At 59.8% G+C, this 17701-nt stretch overlaps 1 protein-coding gene and 1 long non-coding RNA gene across 6 annotated transcripts in view; one reads left to right on the forward strand and one right to left on the reverse strand.

Moving 5' to 3' along the window:
* The window catches only part of CDH4 (cadherin 4), a 465344-nt gene that overhangs the window by 364114 nt on the left and 83529 nt on the right, over window positions 1–17701 (forward strand). The window lies entirely within an intron of this gene.
* On the reverse strand, window positions 3273–6320 carry LOC116657872. Its single transcript, XR_004313026.1, has 3 exons — window positions 5406–6320; window positions 5228–5323; window positions 3273–4543 (listed from the first exon to the last, which is right to left on the reverse strand). It is a non-coding gene; the product is annotated as an uncharacterized LOC116657872 (long non-coding RNA).

Consider the following 17701-nt stretch of genomic DNA (forward strand, 5'->3'; position numbering starts at 1 on the left):
CTTACGGCGCCTGGAAATGAAACGTGCTGCCCCGCGTGGCCTTCAGGCACGGCGGAGTCCAGGAGCACGGGCTACGCTCACATGTATCGTCAGGGGGCTTTCTTCCCATCCCGTGGGTCTGCTGCCCTTGACGTGAGCCGGTCTCGGCAGAACCCCCAGCCCCGGGCCTGAGCAGCACAGAGCTTACAGCTCCAGCCCCAGTTCTGTGGAAGGAGAGCATCTCTCCTGCCAGTGGTTGCAGCAGATTCCCAGGAGGGACTCATGTCTGTGACTGGCTCATATGCACATGCCAGGCGAGGAGGCAGGAAGACACAGAAGAGCCCAGCGGCTGCGGACAAACCACCCGAGGGCACATGTGCTGGGGGAGGGGCTGGGGGGCCCCACAGGCCAGGCCACGTTAAGGAGCTGCAGCTGGATCCTAGAAGCAGCAGGGAGGGCACGCCTGCGTGGGTTAGCTTACCCGGGAAACCTCAGTGACCGGCCCCGAGGCCTCTGATCACCCTGGTCTCAGGACGGCCTGAGCCCTGGGGACTGTTAGAAGCTGCCCGGGGGACTCTGGTGTGCGGCCAGGATTGAGAAGCACCAGCCTAGAGGACAGGGCTTCCCCAACGGCCACAGACTGAGCCGTGTCCCCGTCATAGAAGTGGATGTCAGGGCGCTCTCCTCGCCCGCCAGCCTCCCGTCACCCTGACACAGCGGCAGGGTTCCCATCACTGGGCTGAGTCTTAAAGAGTGGGTGCAGTGAAGGCCGTGGCGGGGACGTACCAGGACCCACCCCATGCGGCAGGAAAGGACACTCCCACGGGAAACCTCCAGCGGGAACTCTGAACCCTACGTGGTTTGTTATTCACGTTGGAAAATGAAGTCTGGAAATCCTTGACAGTGCTTTTTTGGGAAGCAGTGATTCAGTAAATGAAGGGAAAGCCTTCTGGGGGCGGAGCCCCACGCACCATGCCGCCTTCTCTGCCTCGGGCCTGGGGAGGGGCCGGAGGCTCTGTGTCCTGAGCGCCTACCCGAGACCAGGGTGACTGCGTTTGTTCTTCCAGAGACCCCGCAGGGGTGGGCCTCTCACTCCCTTTCCAGAGGTCTCATGCCCGCAGCAGAGCCGTGCTCCACTTCTGTCCATGGTTTAGAGAGAGAGAGAGGACGAGCTGCACCCCGAAGTCGGGCACCAGCACCCACGCCGCGTGGGCCTGCACCCCAGAGAGTCAGGAGGTGCTCTGCTGCCATTTAAAGCCATAATGTGGGCAAAAATTGTACTGCAGCATGGGGTGCAGTTCCACACCCATTTGAGAGCCTGAGGAAAGTTCCAGACTCTTCCCCAGAGAAGCGCACACGCAGACACACACACACATATGCACGCACGCACACACGCACACAGGCGCTGGCAGAGCCGCGGGGTGCTCCTGGCGGAGGTGGGGGTACAGTGTCGTAGCAGAGCGTGGACGCAGGTCAGAGGAGGGGTGGTGTCTGGGGAAACACGCGTAGCCGCTGGCTCTGGCAGCTGTTTGATTACTGGGACGAGAGGTGAGGGGTGCAGGCTGGACCCTTCAGCACAGGGCGGCGGCTGTGGGGGTGCCCGTCTCAGCCACACGCATGTGCACGTCTCTCTGAGTCCATCTCCATGAGGCCGGGCGTGGTGGGGAGAGGGGCCATCTGCTGCCCGCTCCTGTCCCTGAGAGGGAGGCGGCGGCCGCCCTGGCCGCCAGGACGCAGCTGAGTGCTGTCTGCCTCCAGGTGACACCCAATGCCTGGTACAGAGAAGAGCTGGGCTTCTGGAAACAGAACTACACTTCTGAGCGCGGGAGATCTTTTTTTAGCCGCCAAGAAGCCCTCTAATAATGGGTTGCTAAGGAACCGCCACAGCGGATGGCTCTGAAAACGGAGGAGACGTTCACTCCTGATCCCTGAGTCTCCAGGGCTGTGGAAATGCCCCCCACACCCACCCCAGCTGAAGCACTGCTGGGGGGGGCTCTGGGAGGCCCAGGAGGTGCCAGGCGGGCTCTCCAGGCTGAGGAGCAGCTTGTGGAGAGAAGCCGCCGTGGGGAAGAGGGTCGGTGGTGGTGGAAGGACGGGCGCTGTCAGGCCTGTGGTCACTGTGCTCCAGAACCGCAGGGAGGCGCCGGGCTCGCTCGGCCCGGCTGGTGTCTGCAGCAGGAGGGGGCAGGGGTCTTAGAGCCGTCAGGACGCAGAGGAGGAGTGTCATCAGCCGCTGATGACCGGGTGTGGGGGTCCTACCGTGTCTGAGTTTGCGGCTATCCAGGCTAAACTGATTGGACCAGAACTGCCCCCGGCCCGCCTGCTCCCTCTCCTCCCCACAGGGAGGCCGCTGTCCCTGGGCCCCGTCTGAGGTTTGGCAGATTCGGCCATCCGGCGGGGGTGGGGAGGCGGCTATGGGCAGGTCTTGTGAGCTGTGATAGTCCGTGCAAAGCAGCCACACAGTAATGACCGAAACAGCATTCAGGGAGCTAAACAGAAGCAAGAAGACGAGACAGACGGAGGAATTACTGACAGTTCCTCAGGTGCAAACGACACGGTGGAACGGACAGGGCAGCGGGTGGTGCCAAGAGGACGGCCAGGTGTCCGGGAATGGGGCAGGACCGGGAGGGCGATGCGGAGCTCTGTCTGCACAGAGCGCCTCTTCCAGCCCCGGGGCGTCCCGGGCGGCTCAGCAAAGCCGGAGAGCTCACAGCCGGCAATGTCATCTGTCGTCACGTTAAATGACACCCACCCAGCAGGGGGCTGGGATGCAGGGCGCTCCAGAGCCAGTCGGCCAGCACACCCCAATCCAAACAGAAGTGAGCCCGAGACTGGCGAAGGCGGGAGACACACTCCCGCCACGCTTGAGGCCCAGAAACCGGCTGCAGCTGCGCACTGGTTGTGCTGCAGTGGCTTAGAAACCTTGCCCAGACGGTGAGGAGGCAGGTGCCACGGAGTGGGCAGGGCCGTGAGGGCTCCCCAGCCCCGCCGCAGAGCTCAGGGCCAGGAACTGCTGTATCTCCACCCGTCACCCAGGACCCTGCGCTTCCAGAATCCTGACTCAGATTTCGAACCTAATGGGTACATCTGTTTTCTTGGACTTGTTTCAAATGTAGCAATGCCAGCTGCAAAAAATACAGCTAAGACTCCGCGCAAAGACACATTTATAACCGCTGCTCACGGTACTCAGGGAAAAAGCCTCCATTTAGACCTCCTTCTGAGACGTGGGCACATTAAGGACCAGCTCTGGGTCTTAATGGTGTGTGGGGCGTCTCTCCCGTCCCAGCTCTGCCCCCACCCCCGGGTCTCGCGGATCTCGCGTCTGTCTCGGAACATTAAGGGCAGTACATGCAGACTCCGCTCCTAACGCGATTTGAAACGGAAACCCAGTCGGCTCGACACCCCGGGGCAGCTTTTCACCCAGCCCTCCTCCCTCCCGAGGCTCTGGGCTGTGGCCGCGTGCCCGTCCCCGGGCACCGTCAGTGCGCCGGCGGTCCTGCTGGCCAGGGCGAGCCTTTCACAACCCCCCTCACCCGGTCTGCCTTTGGCTGGATTCCACATATGCTGTCGTTTCCCTGACGGTCTTAGTTAAATCAACTCCCTTTTTACACGGAGGACGTTTGTTCTAAAGGGCATGTTATGTAACCCTTGTTTAACGAAAAACCCCCATCACCAGGCCTAAGCAGAATGGACCCCACCCCAAATGGCAGCAAAACGAGGTTGCTGTTTAAAGTCCAGGTGTGTCCACCCACCACCCGAAACCACGTCGAGTCCCAGCAGGGAGGCACCGGCCCCAGCCTGGGAGACCCCGGGTCGAGGGGGTGGCCACGTGGCAAGTGGTCCTTTAACTTGGAATCAGTACATCAGTGATGGAGTCCCCCTCTCCGTGACCGCTCAGAAGGGTTTCTGGCAACCATGTGCTGTCAGAGCAGCCCCGGTCCCTCCAGGGCTGGCCGGCTGGCGGACGGGATGTGCTACGTCAGCACAACTCAGAAATCGAGTCAGTCTCAGGTCTTCAGTGTTGTGGCGAATTGTCAGTGACAGCCGGGGAGACACACAGGCCCGCCGTCTTCACGGTTTACGTAACTAAAGCCAGGGCGGAGGAACCTGGAACGGGGGACACAGTGTTAGAGATCGAAGTCCCCGCACGCACACCACTGAGGGCGATCACATCCGTGTGCGTGACCCCAGGACTCGTTAGTGTTCCCACGAGGAGGCAGGGCCGACGCCGGCGCACGCTTCGGAGGGGCGGCCGGGTCCCGCTGGAGATGACGGGTGAGAACACCAGAGCAGGAACTCAGGTTTCAATACGTGAGCTCGGGTGTTAATGCGACAGAAAGCGGGCGTTCTCTGGGCAGGGGGTGTTCTCTGTGGCTGGGCTCTTCGTGGACAAAGGCAGAACCTTGAAAGCAGATGTTACAACCGGCAGGCGCCGCTAGTAAGACAGACAGGCGTCAGGGCAGTGGGGCTGGCAGGCGGTGAGGTGAGGCCTTCGGCAGGGTCGGAGCAGGACAAAACCCGGAGGCCGAGGGAGAAGTGTGAACGCTGTCCTCCATCGGAGCGGCTGTTGGGGTGGTCGGGGAGGGAGAGGAACTAGGTTTTATTTGAAAAGCTCGCTGTGTCTACTGCAGTGGTCTGTGTGGCCCTGGAGGGCTGGGGCTCGTGCCTGGGCCTTGGCTGGGCTGGGCTGTGCGGGTGGGCCGCCCTCCCCAGCAGGAGCCAGGACCGCTCTCCAGGCAGCGGAGAGAAGTGGGGGCGCGGGGGGAAGTCCTGGCTGAGGAAGGCGCTGGCTGGGCCCAGGGGAGGAGGGAGTGTGGGGGCACAGGGACACGGGGAGAGGGGTGGGCCCCCATCGCCTTGGAGCGGCAGGGCCGGGCTGTGCTGTGCTGTTGTTGTTTTCTTATTACTATCATCATGGCTGGTTCCTGTGTGAACCGTAGTGGTTTTGGAGCAGGTGGGTTACCAGGACTGTTTCCAGCAAAAGCTGACCGGAGGGGCAAGGTGTTCAGGGTTTAGTAGGTGCAGAGGCTCAGCCTTGCAAAATAGGGAGGCTCTGGACGTCTGTGCTGAACCGAACCGAACCGCACACACAAGAACGGCTAAGACAGCATATTTCATGTTCCGTGTTTTACCACAATGAAGAAAGAATTGTTACGCAAAGCAATAAAAGAAAATGAAATCTAAACGCCTTTATAAAAAAAGGGGGGGGAATCTGTCTTCTAAATAGAAAATGCTGAGCCAAACTCACAGGTCTCTCTGAACGGGGCGGCTTTTTCCAGAACGTTGTTCGCCGTAACTCTGAACTGTGGTTGCCTGGAACGTTGCTTCTGCTTTCGCTCAAAACCTATTTGTTAAATAACAGCGAGTAAGTGACACCTCACAGTCGGACTAATTGCGATCGGAACCAAATAGAAATGTAATAAAACCTGGCCCGGGGCGTGTGCCTGGCCTGGTTTCTCTGACCCAGCTGTGACCTCTGGGCTCAGGCCTCTGCTCACTCAGTGTGAGATTATTAGGATTCATAAAAACTCGAGCCACTCCCGCCGGAGATCAGCGTCTACATGTGTCCCCCCAGGTTCCTGTTCCCCCGTCTCCTCCCTCTCCACCGAGCTCCCTCCCAGCCCCCCGACAGGCCGAGAGCAACCCCGCAGACTGTGAGCGCCTCCGACTCTGAAATCATCAGTCCTCTGCTTTCTGGGCAGATCCGGGCGGGGACCCGAGCCTCGTCGCCCTCGGGTTCGGAGCCGCGGCCCCAGCACCGCTTCTCGGGGCGGGGCCATGTGAGTGCACGGCCCCTGCAGTTTCCAGGCTGGGCTCACAGGGGCTGGAGACGTTACCCTGCTCCACAAGCGGGCTGCATCTGTACTGGGGGCTAGAGGGGGCCAGCCAGACGAGCTCCCTCACCTCCCCCTGCACAGCCAGCGGCGCCAAGCCGGCAGAAGCCTCCCTCCTGCCCGCCGGGCCTGCTGCTCTGGAAGCACACAATAGAAAGCACAAACATCCCCGACTCTTAGGGAGAAACAATGTGGTCTCTGCTGCGGGTGTGATCCAGGTGGAAGTGGAAAATTGCTGGAGGAAACGTCTAATGACTCGTGCTTCCGGAACAAGATCGTCCTGGACGCGGGGGGCCCCTGCGCCGGCGTCTCAGGACGGCGCTGGTCTAGGCTGCGAGTTAAATGCCTGTGCTGGGCTGGCACACAGGCACCCCAGGAGGGAGAGCTGTGGCCGTTACTCGCCTGCAGTAAAGATCAAACTTTGGACCCTCGGAAGCAAAGAAACACCAATAAAGAGCTTTTGTGCCTTTGCAATCAGAAAAGGCAGCTCCCCGACCAGCAGTGAGCCAAGCAAATGAAATCAACTGCTTGAAAATGGAAAAGCAAATTGGAAAACGGTTGGTGCCCAGTTCAGGAGGTCTGGGATGCCTGGGGCCCCGGCCTCTCCCCGTCCTATCCGTAAGCTCAGCGGGTGCTCACATGGGGGCCGCTCCCCTGCAGCTGCAGCCCAGCCATCAACCTGGGGTTTGCATCTGAAGCCCGGTGGTTTGCCGTCCACCCTCCGTGTCCTTGGCAGTCTCCCCCGCTGGGAGCCGGGCGGCCTTCGTCCTGCTCCACTCATCCGCTGTCAAGCCTGGCTGCCTCCGCTTCGCCGTGGCTTCCTGGAAGCACAGCCGAGCCTGGGCTTTAGGTGCACGAAATGGGGGGCCGGGAGCGCTGATCAGGAGAAGCGGGAGGGAAGCCAGGCAGACGGGAGAAGTGGAGCAAGGATGTGGCCTCAGCCTCGGCCTGGCCCCTGAGCCATCCCTCGTACCCCCAGCTGTCACAGTCGCCGGCTGCTGGGCGGGGAGCACGTAGTGACCTCCCCGAGCGAGGGGGCTCCTGTCAGACAAGGGCAGCTCCCCAGAGAAGGGGGCAGCTGTGAGCTGTGGGCCCCCACTGCTCCCAGCGGCTGGAGGGGGGTCCCGTGCCCAGGGAGGTGGGTCTTGGCCGGGCGCCGGCTGTGGGGACACCTGTCTGCCCCTCTCCCTGAGTGTTTTTCTAACCCCTGGAGAGGATTTCTCCTACCCCGTGTGGCTTGTATCTTAAGTGCAACCATCCCAAACACTGGCATTGAAATTTGATGAGAACGTTCCCCGCCCTTGGTGCATGATTCAGTCACCATGGCAGATAATCTTCGTGTTTCTGTGGAAGACGGCTCGTTACTGACCCGAGCCCCGGGCTTAGGGAGCTAGGACTTGGATGCAGGCATTTTCCAGGGCTGGCATCTTGTGCAGAATGCATGCTGCCTCCTCCCACATCTACCATGCCTGAGATGTGTCAGAGGCTGCTTTGTCCCAAGCAGCTGCTTCGCACCCCAGGCTGTCACAACAGACAGGGCGCCTTCAGCCAGTCAGCCATACGCGTAGAAACAGACCAGAAGAACCACAGCCTCCCCGTGACAAACAGGACCCCGTGTTCTGACCCAGCAGACGGCTCGGAGGGCCCACGCCGTGCGTCAGGAGCCACAGGGGCTGCGGGCACTGGGCTCCAAGGGCTGGAGGTCGCCAGGCTTAGACTGGAGGCCGATCCGGAGTCACGCGCCACTGCCTGCCTTCCCCAGCAGAAAGAGCGGGGTCTTAAATTATTACTGCCACGGATTTCAAACAGAATTGCTGACGCCGTCAGCCAGCCCCTTCAGTTTTGAGAATTAACAGTGTAAACAAGATTGCAAGGCGGATGTTCAAAGCGGGCTTCGCGCTCCCTCCAGCACTTCGGAGGCCCCCAGCCTCGTTCCCGACGATCCACTAATGAGCCAGGCTTCTCATCCATCCAGCCAAGCTGCGCCCTCGGGAACCCGCCCGGCTCTCACTCCGTCCAGGAGTTCTGTGGGTGAGAACTGCGCCCTCTGGGTGGGGCACCCGGGTGCCGAGTGCTGTGTCTCACCTGTGCCTCTCACCTGGTCTCTGTCGCGGATGGAGCCACTTGCTCAGCGAGGACACTGTGACACTTACCTTTTCACAGACGAGGAGTCTGAGGGTCAGACAGGCTCCGTCGCTTGCCCGAGGGTCACCCAGCTGGAAGGCAGCAGCTTCAAATCCAGGCCCGTCTGCGTCCAAAGCCCTAGTGTGAACGTTGCAGCAGGAGTGTCTGGTGCCCCCGCACCAGCACCTGGGCCAGTGGAGCCGCTGGTGCCGCCTGCTCGGTCCAGCCCGACTCTGGCCGCCCACAGTGGCGGGAGGGGCGCCGGCCTCTCCCAGCTCCTGCCAGTGGTGTGCCGTTTCCTGCACCCAGTGGTGGGACTCTTCCCTGGGGACCCCACCGCCTGGTCCACTGTCCTCTCCGAGGCAGCAGGTGCTCGTTACCACCGACAGCCCCTGCCTCGTGGGCCAGAAGAGCCCACGCTGGGGGCCATGGCGTCGGGAGCTCGAGCTCAGGGGCCACCTCAGGCCCCACCTCCAGCGTGTGATGTGTGGGCCACCTGCTCACCCCTCGGGGTCCCCTCCCCCCAGTCTATGACGTGGGGATAGGAACAGCCCCCTGCTAGTTGGGGTGAGGGCAGGGGCCCCTGAGAACATCCCAGGAATCATCTCCTCTCAGCCTCACCCTGTCGCCCCAGGTGGTCGACCAGCAAAGTGAGGCACAGAGACTGTAAGTAAGGTGCGCGAGGTCACACAGCAAGGACATAGGGGCAAGGCTGGGACCCAGGCCGGCTGAGCAGTCCTTAGAACCCTCCACAGGGGGGTGGCAAGCCTGCTGATCTGCCCCAGGAGCCACATCCCAGTGGCCATTTTGTTTGGTTTCTGCCGCCTCCCCCTGATGAGCAGGGGCATGCCGCCCCCTCAGGGCGCTGGAGGCTCCCAAAACGACTGGCAGGAAACTCACTTGCACAAGAGACACGAGGTGGAGGCACGTTCGGAGAACGTTTGCAGCGTGCAATCAGACCCTGCTCTGCAGTGACAGGAGAACGAGCCCCGTTAGGAGGATGTGCCATAAACACACGTCTGAGATGCTGGCGCGTTTACAGTCGGCACACTCGCACACTCCTGACCCCGCTCGTCCCAGGGCTGGCCTGGCGTCCGCCTCGGGGATGAGCACTTCCCCGGCAGGGCTGCGAGTCCCTGGGCCAGGCGCGCACTCCAGGGTGAGCGTTTTAAAGGAAGCGCGTTCCCGCCCCAGGTCTCACCAGGGACCATGCGGTGAGGGGGGCGGTATTAACGCTGACATTTCTTTGCACAGAGCCCCTGGTGGAGGCTGGAGCGCCTTTATGCGCCCCCTGCCCCAGCAGGGCGGTCCCTCCCAGGGACCCTCTGTGACACACACAGCTTTCTGAACTCAGGTGTGGGTGTTGGGGAGAAACCGAGTTTCTCCCTGTCCATAAGCCGAGGAGCCCCGCCTGGCGTTGCAGCAACCCGGGACCCCTGAGAGCACTGAACAGGATGCTGGAAAATTCCACACCCGAGTGCACCTGAGCCCCCAGGAATGTGTTAGATGGACACCGCGTGTGCCGAGGGCAGGGGGTGGAGAAGGTGGCGGGCAGAGAGGGCTTCTGCCGCAGGACCCGAGGTGTCCTTCCTGACCCCAGCGCCGCGGCTCCTGGCCGGACATGTCCACCCGAGAGAGGCCACAACGGGGTCGCAGTGACGTGCTGCTCGGGTCGCCGCCCCAAGGCGGCGAGGCCCCTGCACCGAGCTTTGTGACAGCCCAGGAATCGCCCTTGCAGCCACTCCAGCAGCTTCTGTCTCCCCGTGAGCTGGGGTGGCCCGCTGCAGTTTCCTGGAACAGTAATGAGCTACTGACCTGACCTTGACCCCTGACCACGTTAGTCCAGGAAGGCTCCAAAAATTCGGCCTCGTTCTTAGACCTCTGGAGGGCAGACCATCTGAAATCCAACTCCTGGGCGCTCAGGAGCCCTGAAGGCCCCCCGGTGAGCCCCCCACCCCGAAAGGGAGATCCATCTTTGCAGCAAAGGGGCGGGGGCGGCGGCCTCCTGAAGGCTTAGAGATTAAGTTCTCAGGCCCCGGAGGCCGCGGGCAGCGGAATTCCAAGCTAGAATGAGAATACACCGGAGGAACACTGGTTTTCTGATTCTGAATCTTTGAAACTGTTTAATCCTTGATCATCAAATGCAAACTACGCCCAGGATAGAAATGAAGGTCTCACAGCCGGGGAGGTTGGAGCCAGGAGCTGGGCTACCTGTCCTCGGGCCTCCCGCTGCTGCGGGACACTCGGCTTTACTTTTCAACCCCCACTTCCCTCGATTACGAAAGAGGTCTAAGGAGGCAACATCACTTGGCCTTGGCACAGAGGAGCTTGAAGTCACCCACACCCGGGCCTTGCACGCTTCCATTCCGGGCGCAGACTGGGGTCCCCCAGGGCGGCCCCCGCCCCCGTGGGGTCCTCAGGAGGCTGACGAGACCTCTCTCTGGAGCAGAAGTCCCACCGGAGGGCTCTCGGGGGCGCAGGGTGGTGATCTGGAAGCTCTGCCTGCAGCAGCCTCGGGAGGAAGGAGAGTAGGGAAGGGGGGTTATTCAGGGAACGCGGCCACCCTTCCCACCCGAACACCCGCTCACCACCTCGGTCTGCTCTCACCGCTACCGGCCCGATGACGGTGCCGCCGCGTGTTCGCCGTGGGCGAAGCACGAGCGGGAGTGGGCGGCGGCGCCAGCTCCCTGGTTTTCTAAACACAAACGGAGAGGAGCTCTCACCCCCAGTGTAGCCCTCTGCACCCCTACCCCCGGCGCCCCTGTGTTTGTTCTCTACGTCTGTGAGTCTGTCTCAGTTTTGTAGGTGAGTCATTCGTGTCATTATTCAATATCTTGTAGTAACCTGTAATGAAAAAGAGCATGAAAACAAATACACGTGTGCGTGTAAGACTGAAGCATCACGCTGCACACCAGGAACTGACACAACGCTGTAAACTGACTATACGTCAGTTTAAAATTTTTTTAATTAAATTAAATGAGAAGACAGCAGGAGCGAGTCTGAAGGCAGCGTTCGGCTGAGATTCTTAGGGAAAAGGGATGGAAATTTCTATTTTCCACTTCCGTAAACACCACATTGTTTTCTTCTATCCTATGAGATGTTAATTTTTATAATAACTGAGGCCATGCTTTTGCCAGCCGGAGACAGAGAACGTGGCACCTGCTGTGGAAGGAAACCCTGCCCTCAGCTTCCCGGGACTCATGTGAATGACTGCTTACACCCAAAGGCGACCTCTCGGGGAGGCCTGTGCCCAGGCGGGAGGCGGCGGGGAACGGGGCCAGAGTCTGGGAGAACTGTGGGGTAGTTCTGGCCATCACAGTAACAGGCAGCAGCCGCTGTCACTCCCAGGAGGCACCGCCGTGGCCTCGCCGGCTGCACGCTCCCGCCACGGGCCGCCCTCTGGTTCCCTCGCCCTCCGTTCCCACCGCCGAGCCTGGGCTTGTTCCTGACCCCGTTCCTGCCACCTGCGCTTGTTTCCATCAGTGACTTCAACACCACAGCGGTGGCTCGTGCAGGAACGGCTCCAGACACTCCCCAGAGCAGGTCCTGCGTGGCCTCGGAGCAGTCTCAGACCCTTGGGGTGTCTCCTGGGGACAAGGATGGAAGGTGCACAGATCTGCCCTTGCACGTCTTTGTCCCCCAACAGTCCAAGCAGAAGCCTTGCCTGCCGTCCTGATTGCCGGCACCAACAGCAGTGGGTTCTCCTGCTCGTGGCCTTTGCTAGTCCCGGCCTGCGGGCTGCTTGGCCCAAGCAAGTTAGAACCACTGGGGGACCCACTGGGACACCCTGAGGTTGGTGTCGCAGCAGGAGCCCCGTGGCTGCGGCCAAGTGCCCCCAGCTGCCCTCCTCCTGCCTCAGTGGGCCTCTGGGTTCCCTCCTCCCTTCTCAGCCCCACCCATCCTTGCTGTCCAGGGTCTTCAGACCTGCAAGGACTTCATCTCCGTTTCCCAGCAAGACCTTCCCCTGGAGAGTGTCTTGCTCAGCCCCAGAGGGACTGGGATGAGCGGCCTTGAAGGAGCGTCAGGGGCAACCGTGGGGAAATAGGGAAATGGCCTTGAAGCTGCCCCTCCTGGAAGGGGACCCAGAGAGAGAACGGGAGTGTATCGGTACCTGCATCGCATCTCAGACGCATTAAAACACATCATTCCTTCCCCCGAGGAAAACCCCAGATGCGTTTGTATCTGCAGCCCCTTAACTCTGTGGGTTATCACGTCTCCTCCAAACACACCATCAAGACGATCGTCCGCCTTTATGAAGACGGCCTAGCTGGAGAGCAACTCATTCCAAGATGACACCACTCACGCCCGCCCCCGAGCCCCGCGGACCCCGCGCTGTTCTGCCAGGACCCGTGAGCACCCGTTAGGAGAAGGCGCCGCTCTCCGTGTCCTTGTGGGGTTCCCTCCGCGGCTGATTGGAGCGATTTACACGAGGCGCTGGGCCCCCGCCGGGCTGGCACTGCTTGTGATGCACGTGTAATTACCAACCTTCTTTGTGGCTTTGTGTGCTCTGAGGAGGAGAGGCGTCTCTAAAGGAGCTATTTTAGTTGTGCTGATGAAATGCATATTCATTCGCCGGGTGCGGGGAGTGGGGGGGCTCGATTATTTAGCTATTATTGCAAGGCACGTGGGGTGCTTGGGGACAGGACCCGCCAGGGTGGGGACACGCATTACAGATAGGACGCTGTGACCTTGAGCTGTGACAGACTTACCACTGCCTCCTGGAATCTGAGGTCGCCAGCCCCGCTCTCCCACAAGATCTGCTGGTTTTCTCCGGGGAAAGTCTCCGACCTCCCTCCGTCCCCTTGGCTGCGCTCGGGGTCCCCACCCCCGACTCCATCCTGTCTTCACACTCGTCTCCCCCCCCGGCCTCACCTTCCCCAGAGAACCCCAGGTCACTCGGGACCCCCGGGGCGCTGTCTCTCAGGGCCCCTGCGTGCTGGGCCCCGGGCCGCGCGAGGACACGCTTCATCCTGGGGTTTATAGGCAGTGTCTCTCGTGAAGGAGCCAGAACCACCCCCTCAAGCTCCACCTCCCCTACGTCTGTGACCCCATGACCCAGCCCCACACTTGTTCGATGGCTTTGCAGTTTGGAAAGAGAAAAGGAAAAAAATCTTATAATTGTAATTCGGTTCAATTTTGCACACGTTTAGTGGGCCCCTCTGTGATCTGGGCACAGGGTACCCCAGAGAGACGCAGGGAAGTAAACATTACCCAACCCCAAAGAAATAAACGTGAGCCGAGTAACCACGGGGCCTTGGGGAGAGGTACCCGATGCTGTGGGGCCCCTCCCTCGGGCTCCACACTCCAGAGACAACAAGCAAGCTGCAGGTGTCATTTCACATCTCCTACTAGCCACATTTAAAGGAGTGAAAAGGAAGATGTGAGATTCGTTTTGTTATTGTGAAAGACACACAACACAAACTTTGCAGTCACGGCGTCACCTGTAAGTGCGTCGCGCAGCGGCGTTAACATACATTCATAATGTCGTGCAACCGTCACCGCCTTCCGTCTGCCGAGCTCTTCTCTTCTGGCAAAACTGAATCTCTGCCCCGTTAAACCCCAGCCTCCCAGCCCCCGGCCCCCGGCCCCGCACCTCCCACTCCGCCTCTCCTGCCTCTCCGAGCTTCACTCCTCGGGGGTCCTCGCAGAAGTGGGAGCGTGTGGGAGTCGTCCTTTGTGTCCCCGCGTTGTTTCACGTAGGACGGTGTCTTCAAGGCTCATCCACATTGTAGCACATGTGGGAATTTCCTTCCTTCTTAAGGCTGAATGGTAACCGTTGTCCGGATGGACCGCAGTTTGCTTATCCATTCATCTGTCATCAGCCACGTGTGGGGCTGAACGAGACACCACACCTCTGAGCGCCTCTCCCTGCGGCCCCGCCGTGAACTCGCTGTGAAGCTTCCAGTGGGAGCCCCACCCCGAGGAGGCGGGACAGGCTGGACTGTGCGGCAGCAGGGCCCCCTGAGGAGTTTGCAGAGTTGCCTTCGCTGGCCAGTGGGTTGGCCAGAGGCTGCAGGGGAGACAGCTGAGTCTTCAGCCAGCTTAGAAGTTAGAGGACCCCCACGGGGCCCCCAGGTCTGAGCTCCAGGGACCTATAGCACCAAGGCATTTCCCTTGAGTCCAGCGCCCAAGACAAGAACACAGTTCTCACATCCTCAGCTCACAGCAATCAGGTCGTCTTCTTTCATTCCAGGGAGACTCCTGGGGGTCTCCAAGCACAGGGGCCTTTGTCTATCTTGGAAGCACACCCTGTGGTTGAGCAGCCAGCCCCTGCTTCCCTCTGAGATCCCTCTGCCTCATGGCAAGAACACCCTGCTCTTCCCTGCACCCTTGAGGCTGCTTTCCAGGCAAGGACCAGAGCACCCAATCTTCAGTGACCTGGGCACTATGATTTTATTTTATGTTTTGAGAAGTGAAGATCTCTCTTCACTTGGTAATGGCTCATGGGCTCAGTGATGCACTCAAGGAGTCAAACTGTCTATTTCCTGACACCAGTGACCTTAGCTGTTGGCTTTGTGTCCTTGTGGTTGCAAGAAGGCTGCCAATGCTCCTGCCATCTTCTCCTCTTCAAGAAATAACAGTAGTAACTATCTTTTCATGCTTGTTGCTAGAAAACAAAATATCCCCGTAACTGCTCCCCCCGCAACCTCCAGACTTTCCCTTCTGTCTCATCCTGCAGAGACAGGCTACAGACCACCCTGAGCTGCAGGGGAGGCTGTGACAGCAAATGGTGGCGGTATGTCCCTTCCCAGCTCCTTTGGCTTCAAGAGCTACTAGAATTTGTTTTCCTTCTTTAGAGAGGAAGGTGGGGCTTTGCGGTTTCATTTTTAGGTGTCATCTCATTAGTTATGTACTTATTTGCAGTGACTGTGCCTTCAGACTCCAAGGCCAACGCGTTGGCGAATTATGTGTTCGTTACGTGAGTGCAGCATAGAGAGCGTCCTGATGCCTGGAACAATCACGCACGTAATAAAACTCCTTTGTCACGCATTCATTTTACTGCAGTAACCGTCTTGCCTCATGCTGGGGGTGTTACTAGGAGCCCCTGATGACGGTCATTTAGAGCAGAGTATTGCCATGTTTAGATTGTCAGAGTTTTTATTACGGTGCTAAAATGAAACCGATACCAGAAGAAAGTAGGCTGGCACACCTGTAGCTCCCAGGGTCTGCGAGGCAGAGGCTGCCGCAGAGGTGTGACTCAGCCGTCCGAACCAGGGCTGCAGTGGTGCCTCCCCTGTGCAGGGCCCGAGGTGGGCCAGCTGGGTGCAGACGCCTCTGAGGACAGACTAGAGGCATCTCTCCCCAAATCCCCACCTCCCCCCTAGAGGATTTCACCTCAGCCTCCCCATCCGTGGCTGGACCGAGTCAGGCAGGCAGGACGCTCTCGGCAGGGACGCTGTCCAGGGTGTGCATGCGGAGGGCGGGCCGGGCCACCTTGCCGAGGTCCCTGCAGCCCGCCTGCTCTCTGTGGCTCCGTGAAGATGCCTTCTGGCCTCCCTGTCTGAGCCCCAGACCCCTCACAGCTGAGAAGCTTGGGGGAAACGCCGGCAGTTTCTCCAAACTTCGCCTTGAGTTTGGACCTGAGATTCACGTGTCCGGAGAGGTGGTGGCGGTGTTGTGATCGCACGAGGACCATGGTGGCTCTAGGCTGCCCCTCGCAGTAGCCAGGCCAGGCTGATGAGCTCGTGCAAGGCCAGCTCCCCGCATGTAAACGGCCGCCCATCTGGGACTAAAACTTAAGAACTGAGACCCCGGGTCGGGGGCTGCCTCAAGGTCATGAACCTGGGGCCAGGCAGGGCGAGGCAAGAGGCGTAGTGAGGACTGTGGCGGACATGAGAGCAGGTGCCCCCATCGGGGGGGCTACTGTCTTCGTCCCCAGGATGCCACCGTGGGCCAGCACGGCCAGATGTCCCTGTTTTCCCAGAGGAGCCAAAAATCCAGATACGTATATGAAAATGCTGGGGCAAAAAAAGCCTGTCGAGGGGCCTCGTCTTCACAGGACTGTGGGGTTTTCTGTGTCTGCAGTAGGAAACGGAGGTGCCCCCTCAGAATCCTGGGTGTCGCTGGAACCAGGCGCCGTCTCGCTCAGCCCCACCATTTCCAAAGCCCGGGTCATAGCGCTAGAACCTTCTCACAGCCCCCCTCAGGCTTCAGCCCCCGACGCCCACCACAGTGGCCGTGGCTGGGCCAAGAGGCCAGGCAGAGCTTCCCAGCGCCCACGCTGGCTCCACGCACAGGAGCAGCTGCCCCCTCAGGACTGTTCAGCCCCTCGCAGCTCCAGCCTCCTTGAGACAGGAGCCAGGGCACACAGATTTGGGGGGGGACCCACACCCTGCCATCCTGCGCAGACACACCCCAACTCGGAAACCAGCACCTGCCCAACTTCTTGCCAGGTGGTGCCAAGAGTTCAGCATGGCCACACAGACCTTCTGCACGTAGCTCTGGCCCCAGTCTGCCAGCCCCTCACCCCCTATTTTCTCACCCCTCCCCAAGGATGCGTGGAGACGTCCTCCACGACACAGGTGGAGTTACGGCAGGACCTGCTGAGTTAAATCCAGGGAGGGCCACGTGAAGGTCACACCCAACTACACTGTCACTTGGACACTGGGAGACATAGAGCAGATCTTAAACCTTTTCCTGCTTCAGAAACCTGCGTTTGCTGCTGAGATGTGTCCCATTACTTCTTCCCTGAGTTTGCGTCTTGTGTCATCATACAAGCAGGATTCAGAGGCAGGAGAGGGAAGTGAGAGAGTCACGCCAAACCCTCAGACCACGATGGCGGCGGAGGTGGTGCCGACGACAGCAATGGCAACAGTGATGATGTCGAAGATAATGGCAGCAGAGGCCAGTGACGGAGGTGGTGCTGCTGCTGGTGGTGATGTGGGTGGAGACGGTGGTGACGCCGAGAACGCCGCGATGAGGGCGTGGTGGAGCTGGCGGTGCAGGAGGAGGCAGTGCGGCCACCATCTGTTGAGCGCTTTCTACGGGTCTGTGTAACTACAGACACCTTCCTCTTAATGCTCTCGGCAACTGCCATCCAGCAGGTATCATCGCCCCTTTACAGAAGAAGAGACGAAGAGGAAGTGGAACCTGTCCGCAGGCACACGAATGAGTGAGATGAGGATCGGAACCCAGAACTATTTGCATTCTACACCCGAGCTTGTTGGCATAATACCTTCAGCATGAGCCTGTGTGTCTCCTGTGCAGCTGAAGCGCTGAAGCCCGCTATGGCCGCTCAGACGATCGGCGCCATGAGAGTAAGTGCTCGTGAAGTCTCGGGGAACCAGGACGTGCTCTCCTCCGTGAAGTAATCTACATCAAAGCATGGCTCAATCAGTGAATACTCTGTAGTAACGCCGTGCAGTGCGGCAGCTTTGTTAGGTGGAAAAGGTGTGTTTTATTGAAAAGATTGGAAGAGACAATGTCTGTAGGGTCGGGAAGAAATTGCTGGAGGAAGGCATGTCTCTAAGGACCATTGCTCTGTTTGCCACATTAAACCCATCAACTTGTTTTCTTTTCCATTATAATTCTCCAGCAGATGTCCGGAGCAACAGGACCCCAGGGGCAAATCCCCTTGTCCTCCGTAACTCGAAGACTGGGGCTCCGTTTCACTCCGGCTTTCCTTTGGACCTCAGGGTGGTGTCATCTTCCATCTTTCTCCAAAGGCGTCTCCGTGGCTACCCTGCTGAGTGCGGGATGCTGGTCGTAGCTGGATCCGCAGATGCCTTGAACCTTCTAGCGATGGATTAGAGTACAGAGAAGAT

Source organism: Camelus ferus, chromosome 19, assembly GCF_009834535.1.
Source record: "Camelus ferus isolate YT-003-E chromosome 19, BCGSAC_Cfer_1.0, whole genome shotgun sequence".
In the NCBI taxonomy this organism is placed as follows: Eukaryota; Metazoa; Chordata; class Mammalia; order Artiodactyla; family Camelidae; genus Camelus; species Camelus ferus.